Source organism: Limulus polyphemus, unplaced genomic scaffold (assembly GCF_000517525.1).
Source record: "Limulus polyphemus unplaced genomic scaffold, Limulus_polyphemus-2.1.2 Scaffold428, whole genome shotgun sequence".
Classification (NCBI taxonomy): Eukaryota; Metazoa; Arthropoda; class Merostomata; order Xiphosura; family Limulidae; genus Limulus; species Limulus polyphemus.
Window position 1 is genome coordinate 289,978 of NW_013666038.1, and position 13,456 is coordinate 303,433.

The following is a 13,456-nucleotide window of genomic DNA, read 5'->3' on the forward strand; positions in this document are numbered from 1 at the left end:
ACACAGATTGCGAGTCGAACGCCCTAACCACCTGGCCATGCTACATACTACCATTAATAACATTATGAAAATCCAGTGGAGGGTCTCTACATACTACCATTAATAACACACTGTGAAACTCCAGTAGAGGGTCACTACATACTACCATTAATAACGCACTATGAAAATCCAGTAGAGGATCTCTACATACTACCATTAATAACACACTGTGAAACTCCAGTAGAAGGTCTCTACCTACTACCATTAACAATAAACTATGAAAATCCAGTGGAGGGTCTACAATAACACAAATATTCATGATTTTCTGTTTTCATATTTCTGGCATGTCACGGTATATTTTCTAGAAGGGCAAATTATAATCGTTTTCGAAAATAGTGAATTGTGTATTAATGGAAAAAATAAAAAATTCTTAATTGAAAAATAAAATTAGCTGCGATAGTAAGCTTTCTAACACGTAGTGTTTTACATTATTTAAGAACACTTTGAACTAACCTGACTGAACGACCTTATAATGTGTACCGATTACTTTACACATTTGAATCGTGATGTTTCTCGTAGTGAATGCAAGTGTTGGAGAATGATTTTTTTATATAGAATTTTTTGCTAATATTTTTTATAACACTTTTGTAACTTATTTTACTAATGCAACTTCATTATTATTATTATTGCCAAAATGATTTCTTTAGGGCACGACTTGATCTCCGTTTCACGCAATGGCTATACATTTAGAGCACGGAATGCTAACGAATTTGATGCTACAACAATTTAGCTCAGCTCATGTTTAGCTGTGGCTTCTAAGCATTGCTGTTAATATTTGATACAACGTGGTGCAGTGCATTTGGCTTTAAATTTTGATGCAGCAAGCGGATATAATCATTAAGTTTTGAGTCTTACTTTGCGTATTTTGTATAAATTTTTCATTAAACAAGAACACTTATAACGCACAGAAAGGAGAAGTTGACTAGAACGTTATAAGTGGCTGATGTAATAAGATGCGGCTGGATCAGCTTACATAGGAGGATTTCTGCTAGAGCTAGACGAACGTAGCCATGAGCCTATTATTAGAACAACCTAGTTACTGCCGAAGTAATGAAATAAGCATACAATCAGTTACATTTTAATCTTAGGCTTACTGACTTTTTATACTATTAATTACTGGATTTTGCCTGGAATTAATTGATGGCTTTTTTTTTTTTTGACTAGTGGCTTATTAAGTACCATGTAACCAACAAATTCGTGGATCCACAAGAAATTTGATGCATACATACTTTAGAAAAATGTTTAAAAAGCCGATGGGTTTGGATCCCGCCAGTAAATTCTAGGGTTAACTAACGTATAGCTTTGAGTTAAACTTACGGTGTCATACGTTCTTGTGTATATGTTTCGTTACAAGTTATACAAACTTGTTAATGTTTTATTCTTTTCACAGAAGAGGAAAACGTGTTCCTGAAATGACCACATGATTTGTGTTTTTCCATGCAGTAGCTGAAAGGTAATATCTTACTTATGATATCAGAAAGTTAGCAGACGTATGAATCGTTTAATAATTCCTGACTTTACCAATCTTGTAATATATGTTTGTTTCTTTGAATATTGTTACTTCTGCACGACATAGTTACTGGGCAACATTTAATTTGCTCCGGTATATCGTAAAAGTGTGAATTTTCTGACACGCCCCAGTTTTTTACATATTTTTAATGAAACCATAGATAACTTCACATATATTAAACTTTTGTTTGATGTACATTTATCTTTGCACCAAACTATGATATGCTTCCATTGGGTGGGAGATTCGGATGCGTAGATCGAACGATCACATTTCTTTAGCCATGGATAAGTTTACACACTGATTTGACGTGATTCTAACAACAGCTAGGTTTAACATTCAAGTTGGGCATTTTAGATGAAGTATTCAGAACATTATGATAGACAATTTGTTTAAGAATATATGTGCTGTATTTATGAGTCAGTACAAAAGTTTAGTCCTTAAAACACCACAACATTATATTGATAATGACATTTATTTACTTATATACTGAGTGATTGAAAAGTCCACTGGCAGGCAAATAATTTGGAAATTAAGAGGTAGGAAATTAATTGTGGTATGGAATGAGGTGTTGTGGGCCCACCCTGTGGCAATGTCATTGAGGCCATTCAAGGTCGTGTTCTTAGAAATTATTGTTAATATGTATTATGCACCAAAAATACCAATGAAAAAGCTGTGTAAACGAATAACAAAAGATTTTAAAACGAAATGTGACCAACATTTCTCTACAACAACATAGGTGACGATGAAAGTAAACGTTCTAACAGTATTATGAAATAGTGGCAGTCAGTAGTTGTGTTCAAAGTACTGTCAAATATCAATATGACGGCTTCCTTTTTGATTGCTAAACTCGGTCTCCCCACCTGATGTCTGTTTGTAAATAAGTCTGTAATAGGCAGCAGCTGACACACATATTTCCTATCATCTGATGCTAACGACGACGTTCATCTAGAAACTGTTTGGCATATAATCAGACAATAGGCCGAGCATCCTGGTGAGACTTCTCACACAGTGGGACCATGTTTAGCAACTGTTCTGCAGCCAAATACTTGTGTGCTACCTCCAGGGATATGAAACTTCCGCATAATGCACCCAGAGGTTCTGATAAATGTGCAACAAATGTGTGTATTGTGGGAGAGGGATGTTGAGGCTTAGTCTGATGTTGGGCAAATTCTCGACTTAGCACGCCATCTAAAATACCACTGAAAGCAGATGGTTCAACGTGCTTATTGCCAACTTGAAATTTCGTAATGCAGAAGTGAGACTGAAAAAGAACAACAAAAAAGATTACGTATGTTTAAGAGCTGCAGCAAGATTTGCATCACGATAGTATGTGTTACGAGTTGACGGTCTTTTATCAAATAATAATTGTAACATTTTAGACCTCCAAAAGGTACAGTAACCTGCTTATGCAAAATTCTGACGTTGTATCTAAAACCTATGTTTGTGCAACAACCTTTGCTGTAGTCGTTTATGTATATAGTTGTTATTCTTAAGAAGAGACTTAGTTACGTCTTAGCCTAAAAGGTTTCATGTGTTATTGTTTACACCTTTGCCGTTCACATTTTGGGTTTATGATTTCCGAAGGGCAAGACCTTGAATGACTTCAGTGTTACTGTTACTGGGTTGGTCCACAACACCCCCTTTTCATACCATTAACAGCTATTTTCCCATAGTTCTGCATTTTCGAATTACTTGCTTGTCAATAGACTTCTGAATCACCCCACATGTGTATGAAAACATGTATTTCAACCGATGTTACAATGTAATGCATGCCTTATAAGACAGATGTCAGGCCTGTCTAAGTACATGAATACTTTAGTGTGTAATACCAGTAAATTGTAAGATTCAATCTATTTGAAAGTTATTAAATTTCATTTTGATAAAGAATACTAATTCTTAGTTAGTGAGAAAGTAAATACACAAACGAGGGGGACAAACGCACAATAATTCAATAAGACAAAAAAAGCAAGATAGAATAGAAAGGCCTGAAAGACGTGTTAAAGATATGGAGAAAAGTGTCCTTTCTTAATTGAAAATTCGTGCCCCATTTAGAAAAGACAGATTTTTTTTCTCATTCCAGCCACTTGTAGTAACTGGAATATTGCTTTCTGATGTCTCAATCGCAAAACGTACCAAATCTTGTCTTTAATGAAAGTGTTAGACGAACTTTGTAATTACTATAAAACTTAACACCTTCTAGTAACATTATTTAAGACATAGCTATTTAGTTAAAATTTAAAGTACATGGGTTGCAAAATTAAGGTGTCTTACTGTTAGGTGTAACTTGTTTGTTATCAAATCATCCGCTCACACACGTACATGTACATATACACAATATGATTTATATAGTTTGTTTGTTATGGATTTCGCGCAAAGCAACACGAGGGCTATTTGCGCTAGCCGTCCCTAGTTTAGCAGTGGAAAACTAGAGGGAAGGTAGCTAGTCATCACCACTCACCGCCAACTCTTGGGCTACTTTTTTTACCAACGAATAATGGGATTGACCGTACCATTATAACGTCTCCACGGCTGAAAGGGCGAGCATGTTTGGTGTGATGGGGATTCGAACCCGCGACTCTGAGATTGCGAGTCGAGCGTCCTAACCACCTGGCCATGCTGGGGCCATTTTAAGAAGAAGGGGAAATACTCTTTAGGTTCGGCCAGTGTTTCAGTAAGTTATGATTACTTTGGATTAAAATATAATTTACCAAAGCTATGAGAATATTTCCTATATTGCTAAATTTGAATAAATTTTATTTATTTTCTAAGGTGAGTTAGGTTGTTGTTTGAGCTACTTTTTATGTCGGAACAAGATCTCCTATTTGTATGTAGACGAAAATTAGTACAGGTAGCCTTCGATTTACGAAAGGGGTACGTTTTTGGAGGACGTAACGTATAAGGAAAAAGCGCTGTTGTTTGTATTTAAGCACAAAGCTACACAATGGGCTATCTGTACTCTGCCCACGAAGGGTATCTAGACCCGGATTCTAGCGTTGTAAGTCCACAGACATACCGCTGTGCCACTGGGGGGCGGAAAAAACGAAAATCGAAAGCACTTTCCCCATTATTTTAAAGGTAAAATGTAGGAGATCCAAAATTTCTGGCCACATTAACGTAAACTTTTCTACCACTATAACGTAAGAAAAATACTGGTACAATTAATTCAAACAAAAACTTGAAATAAAAAGACATTTTCATTAAGAAAATACAAAATGTAGTGCACTGTACTCGTTGAGAAGTAGTTACTGCTTTGTACGTCGAGGTGACCAGAGGAGGAAGAGGCTACAGCAGTTACTGGCGATCTTCGGAAAGCAAACTCTTCTTACGACTTTTACCTAAATTTTCGTTATGGCGAAAAACGCGAACGCAAATCGAAAAACATGCCCACAAAAGTTAATTACGTTATATCGAAAAAAACGTAAACCGAACGTTCGTAAATCGAAGGATACCTGTATTTTGATTTCTAATGAAATACTAATACAGCTTATGTGAACGCAAGTTTTAATTATAATTCTCGGATAGCTATTATGATGTATGGACATCTTCATTGTGTATCCGGGTGTGAGAAATAAGGAATCAGGTTTGAAGTTTTTGGATTCCAAGATTTTTCTTTCCACATTTTCATTTTAGGACTCTCGACTCGCAATCCGAGTTCGAATCCCCCATCCCACCAAACACGCTCGCTCTTTCAGCCGTGGGGGCGTTATAATGGAACGGTCAATCCCACTATTCGTTGACAAAAGAGTAGCCCAAAAGTTGGCGGTGGGTGGTGATGACTAGTCTTACACTGCTAAATTAGGGACGGCTAGCGCAGATAGCCCTCGTGTAGCTTTGTGCGAAATTCAAAAACAAACAAATATTTTCATTTTTCTGAGTAAGAGAAGCAGTTATAACGTTTACGTTTTGAGAATTACTAGAATATCTTTATAACTCCCAATACACATTACACAATGAAAAAAGGTGGTAATAAACATGAAAAGTGAGTTTTTGAAAACCTCAGTGTGATAGTTTAGCGAGTACTATATTGTAAAAGCTTCTTGTAACTTTAAAACTAGATAATATCTGTACATCGTTGTTCCATCACAGCTTACCTATCCGTTTTTAAACTGAGTATATATTTCTGACTGTTTGAATATGATCTTAATTTCAATGTTATAACTAGCTATTAAACATGGCCTGTATAACTTCAGGCGCTCATTGTTTATTTTGGCGTAACACGCCCTAAAATATGTCTGAAATCCGTAAGCGTCACTGGTGTTACTTCCTAGGATGATATTAACAGGCTGTTGTGTTTACTGGTGTTACTTCTTTAAGGCACGGTGTTGACACGGTAGGCCGTACTAGTTTTATTGTATTTCTGTTTTTATTTATGGGACTGAATATTTCTTGTAACAACTCATATTGTTTGGTTATTGAGTCGAATGTTCTTTATCGGAAACTCATAATCAGGGCTAGACACTTGCAGAAAATATTGAGAGGGTGGGTTACCTAACGCGCAGAGATAAAATTGCAAAATTCAAACCTTCCACTACTATTCAAGAAAAATAACAATACAAATATCAGTATGAAAAATGGCGTTTCCCCCCAAAAATATTGAGTGGACAGCGTCCATCTTTCCAAAAAAAAACTGGGCAGGCAACATCTACCCTTAAATTTAATACTGCTCACAGTTATGTTCTTCTTCATTGGATCGTTTCATGTTTACCATTCTTGTAATTTATTATCCTTGCATTTTTATATTTAATACAAACATACACCGTTAAAGGTATGTTTATTTAGAATAAAATTGTATTTTGATGTTTTAGCTTTTACAGTTTTGAAACTGCAGTGGATGTACGTATCACATTTACGGCAGACGCTGAAACAGAAAGTTCGTAATATTGAAATATAAGTCTACGAAACTTGTATATTCTGCTGTTTAAAAAGCTTTGAAAATAAAACAATTTTAACGGAATATATTAGAAAAAGACTGCAATATCGTCTTTCAAAATATATAATTTTGAATAGATTTATTATGTTACTGTCAGTCATAGTGCTTAGCCATATTCAAGGCATAAGCGAACACATTTATTGGTAATTTTAAGTAAGGCTCTTGATAAGAATACGATTCAGTTTATAATGACATCTGAACCTTCGCCTTAATCGTTGTATCATATCCTGTTTGTTTTAACATCCACTGACGTACACATCTTGGATGGTGATAATGATGTAACTTATTGCTCAGTTTAATTAGCCACATTGGCCAATCTCCACTGGGAACAGCTATCTTGGATAATGGCGACTGGGCGCAACCCTTTGGCGGTTTCGGATTTGGTGTAGCCAGGAACAAACATGATATAATGAGATTGTTTGTGAAAAGACCCTTATTAACTACTTTTCTTTCAATACACCTTGACAATAAAATAAAATAAAAAAAAACCTTTGCGATGTCTCATCTCTTACGCCATTAGATACCTCTTCTCATCTGCTTAAGTATCTACAATTATTTTTATCACCATTTATTAACAGTATATCAAGCGGACCTAGTCTAACTCAAAGAGTGTTCTCATAGTACCCTCTAACAGTGTTTCGTTTGTGGCGTAATCTGTAGTAAAGTATTTTGGCAAGGGGTGAAATTTTATCTTGGGTTGAAATTGTTTGCGTTTTGTTTTACTTAATTTAAATATTTACCTATTGCCACTGTTTAAAACAAACGCGTAAAATGGTGTTGAATATCTAATTTCATTTCAGTTTACTCCTTTAATTTTGCTTCTAATGTTATAAAAGTAAAACCCAATGCTATTTACAATCGGAAATGTCACGAAATTGTAAATAAGAAATAGAAATGATTCCTCTCACTTCTGTTTCCAGGCAGTTGAAGATTGACCATACACACTCCATCACAAAGGGTTAAATGGGATTTATGAGTATATCGTAATAGTCTTACGCTTACCAACATTGAGGAGCTGAGCAAGTTTTAACCATTGGTATATGTTGTAACTGCCCCACATCTGTACAGATTCTTGTAGCATTTTGTGCCCAGCATTCAAAGATAAACCAAGTTATTAACACCGAGAAAGTCAAGATTCACAATAATCTGAAATATGGCGTTAACATTACAGTTATATCGTTAATAAGGGATGACTATAAACACTGGTTTTATAAGCTCTTTTCATACTGTTAACTGATCATAATTCAGTATTTTCATTAGCATTATTGCAACAGTTTCTTTTGACGTGATGTCGAAGGTTTATCCTATATTCTTAGGAATTACTTTCCTGAAAATATTTATATTTCTACAGTTTTATAAAACGCAACATTTCCCCCAGATATAACGTAGGTGTAAATAAGACTGTATGCTCTTCTAGTTTGAAATCGACGTTGTAACATAGGTTTATGTATACTGAAATTAGGGGTTGCATTAATCGGAAAATACTTTTTGAGGAAATGTTGATTTGCCGTCATGCGCTGGAAATTCCCGACATGTCGAATTCTTCCAAATGGAAACAGTTGTGAGTGGGTTGGAACATACAGTCTGGGGTTCCATTGAGACCTGGAAAACCTGAAATTTTTCAAAGTTAAATTCAAGGTCTGGAAAAATAATGGAAAACTGAGAAAAACATAAGCATCCTGGAACACTGCGATTTCTGTGAATGTATTATCTGATTTAATAATAGTTGCTCATTTTATTTAATAACTAAACTAAAAAGTGGTTGCTAAATATTTTTATAGGAAAAGGCGTGAAGTTGGATAGATATGAGGAGTGGCGTAAGGCTATAAAGTGTCATGGAAAAATGGCTGAAATATCCTGGAAATTACTTTTTGAAGAAGAGTGGGAACCTTAATGTTATTTGAAAGTCTTCAGCAGAAATGTTTCATGTGTGAACAGTGTCTGATTCCTCTTCGGATCTTTACCGTTAAACAACAAAGCAATTTCCAGTAATGAATGAGGAATACGTGTTTATCAATTGGCTTTCATATTTCAGTGTTATTATTTTCAGTCTTAATCTTATATACTTTAAACGCGAATAGTATTCAAGTTAAGCAACAATTTAAAGATCTGAAAAATGGACATAAAGACTATCTAGTTTCATGTTAAATTTTGTAGGTAGTGATACCTTTGTAACATTATCTTTAAACTACAGCTTTTCCTCTACTTCGTGAACATTTACTACAGAAAATTCAATAATTTGTCAATTGCTACACTGCACTTAGACATTTCTTTCAAGTCGTATGATTAGTTTTCTATCGTCATAAAGTCAACATAGATCGTTTTGCTACGCATCAAACACCATCTGTATGGGAAAACAAGAAGTAAATGGTGAACGAGGCAAGTTTTAGATCTTTTACATGCAGTTTATGGACAATTAAGTGTATGTTACATGCTTGGTCTTTTGCTCAGGTTGTTCTTTTAGCTTAGCATGTGTATTTAAAAAAAAAAATCTATGCATGGCTTCTCTACATGTCATATTTATGGTTTCTTGTACGGGTAAGTTACCGTGTGCGTGACAATGCTGGAACTCTAAAAATACGTGCACCTTTTATATTCGAAAATTCCACTCACATACTATAGACATGAATTATTATCATTAATAGTTTTCATAGTATTAGTTTGTTTAGTGTATTCGCGCAAACATATACGAGGACTATCTGCGCTAGGCGTCCCTAATTTTGAACTGATAAACTAGAGGGAAAACGGCTAGCCAACAGCACTCACAGTCAACTCCTGGGATACTCAAAAAAAATATGAGATTTGCCCTATACTCTTATAACATAAACATGGCCCGAAATTGCGGAGGGTAATTTTGCGGCATTTGGGTGCAAACCATGGACCCGCAGATTCACAGTCCTGCACGCTAAGACTATCGTCCTTCAATCTAGTCCGTCGGTGCCGAATTAGTACCTCATACTACCCGTCAGCAGTGTTGCACACAGGAAAACACGTCGTTTAAAAGTGGAAAACGACCTCATACTAACCGTCAGCAGTGTTGCCCACAGGATTTCTAAATTAGTAGCCAGCATACGTGCTCAATTCTCAAATTAAGGTTCATATTTGTTGCGGATATTTCATCTACTGATTTCGTTATCTGTATTTTTATATCCAGTTAATACAAACCTGGGATTTGTTGCTGTATTTCAAAAATATGTAATTTTGAAATCTGATGATTGTTCCCATACACGTTTCATCATTTCTTTTATCCGGTTTATATAAATATATAATTAATAGCTCCAGTTGAAAAGCGTTTAAATAAATTATTTTCTATTTTCACTAATTTTCACTCTAAAGATTGTTTATCAGATAATGTGGGTCAGGGATACGCCACTGGCTTAAAGGTTCGGCTGAGGGTACGCGTCATAAAAAGGTTGGAAACCACTGTTTTAACGTATACACAAGTTTTGTCGAAATTTATTCAAATTATAACTGTTAATAACCATACGTTGAACAACTGATGAAAATTATACATTTTTTAGTTCGTTAAATGTAAGAACACAGGACGAAAGTAATTGTTTTACTATAAAATAATAATAAAATATTCAAACCAAGTTCTAAAGCTTTTTGCTTTGTAACATAAAAAGTATTTCAGAGTAAATCTTTTCTAACACCTAAATACTATAATTTTAGAGATAAATCACTTTTAAATTTGAAATAAACTTCGTAAATAAATACCTAAGATCTTCTTTTTAAGTCTTAGTTTATTACTTATTCTCGTTCTACATCAAAACGTACAAAAGTATTTTATACAAAAAAACATTACAAACATATTTTGTTGTTTTTACAATGTATATTTATGAGCTTGGAAAAACATTTATGAATGGTTTTTTTGTTCAGAATTTCGCGTACAGGTAGATACGACCAATCTACTCATAGCTGTCGGTTTTCCACTTTTAAACGATGTGTTTTCCTGTGTGCAACACTGCTGACGGTTAGTATGAGGTCGTTTTCCACTTTTAAACGATGTGTTTTCCTGTGTGCAACACTGCTGACGGGTAGTATGAGGTCGTTTTCCACTTTTAAACGACGTGTTTTTATTTTGTTGTTGTGAAAGTTGAAATGTTTTTGTGTACGTACCACGTACTGGGTATCACTGTATTAACTCACCATGTGCAAAACATGAAGTTTAGTATAGCCTGTATACAAAATTATTTATAGCTTTATATTATTAAACAAAGGCCTCTTAGGACTTTAGAATCGATATTAGGTTGTTAGCATTTTATAGGCAACTTAGAAATTTTGTAGAATACAAAGAGTTTGTTTGCATATTTACGATTTTTAAAATAATAATTCAATATACGAAATATCGAGCGTCGCCTTGAGCTAATTACTTCTTATGTATTGAAAAAGAAATACTGGAGTCCCTACATGTTTAACCATCATGTCAACAAAATATTCCACGTAGACGTTTATTACCGTTTCACTTGGTTTTTGTTTGTTTGGATCGGTGTTTGGTTGTGAACTGTGAGGGTCATGTGATATTTAGATCTCTTCCTCCCTCCCTTACGGTTTCTATATTTAACTGTCAAATGGTATACGATTACTTCACGAGATTAGGGCTCAAACATTGTTAATTACACTGATATTTATTCCCTTTTCGGGGCCAAGTCCATTAACGTAAAACTTTAACATTTAGTACTTTTTTTGTTACTTCTCTTTAGTTGGTTGTGTAACAGTCCTACACTCACAAGCAGTTCCATTGACAAATCATCACTTGTTCCCTACATTACGTTATTATAATCTAAGTGATATTTTATGGCCAAACACAGGTGGACTTTTTCTTATGGTACGTATTGAGTGGAGAGAGATACTTAGGACTATCATCATAATGTATGATATGACGATCTAGATGGGTTAGTAAATCTTTTTTGTAAAGATTTTGGTCAAAATATTTGAACGAGAAATCTATGAGTCTATTGTGGATTGGTTGTATGTTTGTATATTTATGTATGAACTTTGTATTTCTTGTTCTGGGTTCATGTTATTCGCCCCCTCCCCCAATGGCACAGCGGTATGTCTGCGGACTTACAACGCTAGAATTTAGGTTTTGATACCCGCGGTGAGCAGAGCACAGATAGCCCATTGTGTAGCTTTGTGCTTAACTTCAAACAACCAAGCATGTTACTCCATGTCTGGCAGGCATGTTCAATTACTGGATGTATATACTGTTTATAGGTTTTAATGATATTTTCTGGTGATGCACCAATATTTTTACCCGATAGTCTCCTAGCATTATTTGCTTCTTTCTATACGTTATTTGTAATTTGGGTGATGTTATTTTTCCATGTCAATTTAGAATAATATCTTCATCCAAGGAATTTTCCTGATGTAGCGATATGCAGACGAGTTTCTTGTAAGTATAATTTTGGTGGGTGTCTGCGTGTTTATACTGATTTCGAGATTAATACCAGATTGGTTTTTGGAACATTTATTTTAATTTTATGCTTTTGACAATATTAAACTATTTGATTTAGAACTAATTGTAAATTTGTGGTGGCTATTGAGGGGGTCGTTAAACCCTTCCATATCGTCACATCGTCTGCGAATTTTGAAGTAAGACTCAAATTTGGACTCATTAGGGGTATGTAGTTTACATACATGATGAAGAGGATAGGGCGAAGTACCCCTCCCTGGGGATCACCCGTCTCAGGACCTAAATACTCCGAGTAGGTGCCCTCCATATTCACACAACATTTTTTTCTATTTTCTAAAAAGTTAGATAACCAACGAATGACACCTGTCAGTAGTTTCATTTATTTCATGTAGTATCGTAGACCATTATACCATACAGACAAGTAATGGGTAATTTTAATGTGATCTCTAGGAATTTGGAAAGTCTTGTTACTTATTATTCCTTTTTGAATTTTACCCATGCAGCTGGTCAGACTGATTGGTCAGTTGTTTTCTGGTTTATTTACTGGTTTATCTTTTAGAAACGTAAGTAAGAACATTTGGAAGAGGCTGGGATATAACCTGAATTGAGGGATAAATTAAATAGTGCTCTTAAGTGATCAAACAATCCAAGTGCTCTTTATGAAGAGAATGGCTTGTGTACCATCTTCTCCCGGTGCTTTGTTTTTGTATGTTTTATAGATGTGACTACTTCTATTTTGTTTGTAATTTTACGAGCACAAAGTTTATACAAGTAAAATGTAATATCAAAGGAAGAAAAGTAGACTATTGTGTACAAAAAATTAAACAACAGATACTGTGCATCGCGATTCAACAGAAAAGAAGTGTTATAGCCAAGTAAGAAAATAAGGTGTATCAACTAAATTTAGCGGTAGCAGAAGCAAATGAGGATGAACGTTGGATTGAATGGGAAAGTTTTACGTGGAATCGAACAATAAGAGACATTGAGAAGTATAAGTATGAATTGATTCAGAAATACACAAAATTAAAAGACAAAAAGAAAGAAGATAAACAAATCAAATTAGATACATTACCTGAAGATTATCAAAGGGTTTTGGAAAATCCTAAAATAGTGAATAAGTCAGATGTAGTTCTTAATAACAATCAGTTGGAGGTATTAAATAAAAGTCTGGGTTTTGCTTATAAACAATTAAATATTAGAAAGGAGGATTTAATAACGGATATAGAAACAAATCTGGGTAAAGTTCTAAAAATATAATTAGAACTGAATGTTATAAACTTGTAAGTAATTTCAACCCGGTAGTGAAAAAATAAAATGTAGATATAAAGGCTGTTAAATCATTAAAAGATAATAAAAACATTGTTATTTGTAAAGCTGATAAAGTAGGGTAAATTGTAGTACTTAATAAATGTGACTACCTTAAGGGGGGGTAGAAGATATGTTAGAGACAAGTATATATGAAAAAGTTAAGAATTACCCTACTAATAAGTATCATGAAATAGTAAAAAAAAGTGTTAAAAACTGTTTAACTTTAACAGACGTAGAGAAGAAACGATTAATT

The 13,456-nt window shown here is 34.5% G+C and overlaps 1 protein-coding gene across 1 annotated transcript in view; it reads left to right on the plus strand.

Moving 5' to 3' along the window:
* Positions 1-13,456, plus strand: part of LOC106458203 (plasma membrane calcium-transporting ATPase 2-like) — a 227,876-nt gene that overhangs the window by 113,781 nt on the left and 100,639 nt on the right. Inside the window, exon 4 of the mRNA XM_022384342.1 lies at positions 1,430-1,492. The gene's annotated coding sequence lies outside the window, so the exon portion shown is untranslated. The remainder of the gene's footprint in view (positions 1-1,429; positions 1,493-13,456) is intronic.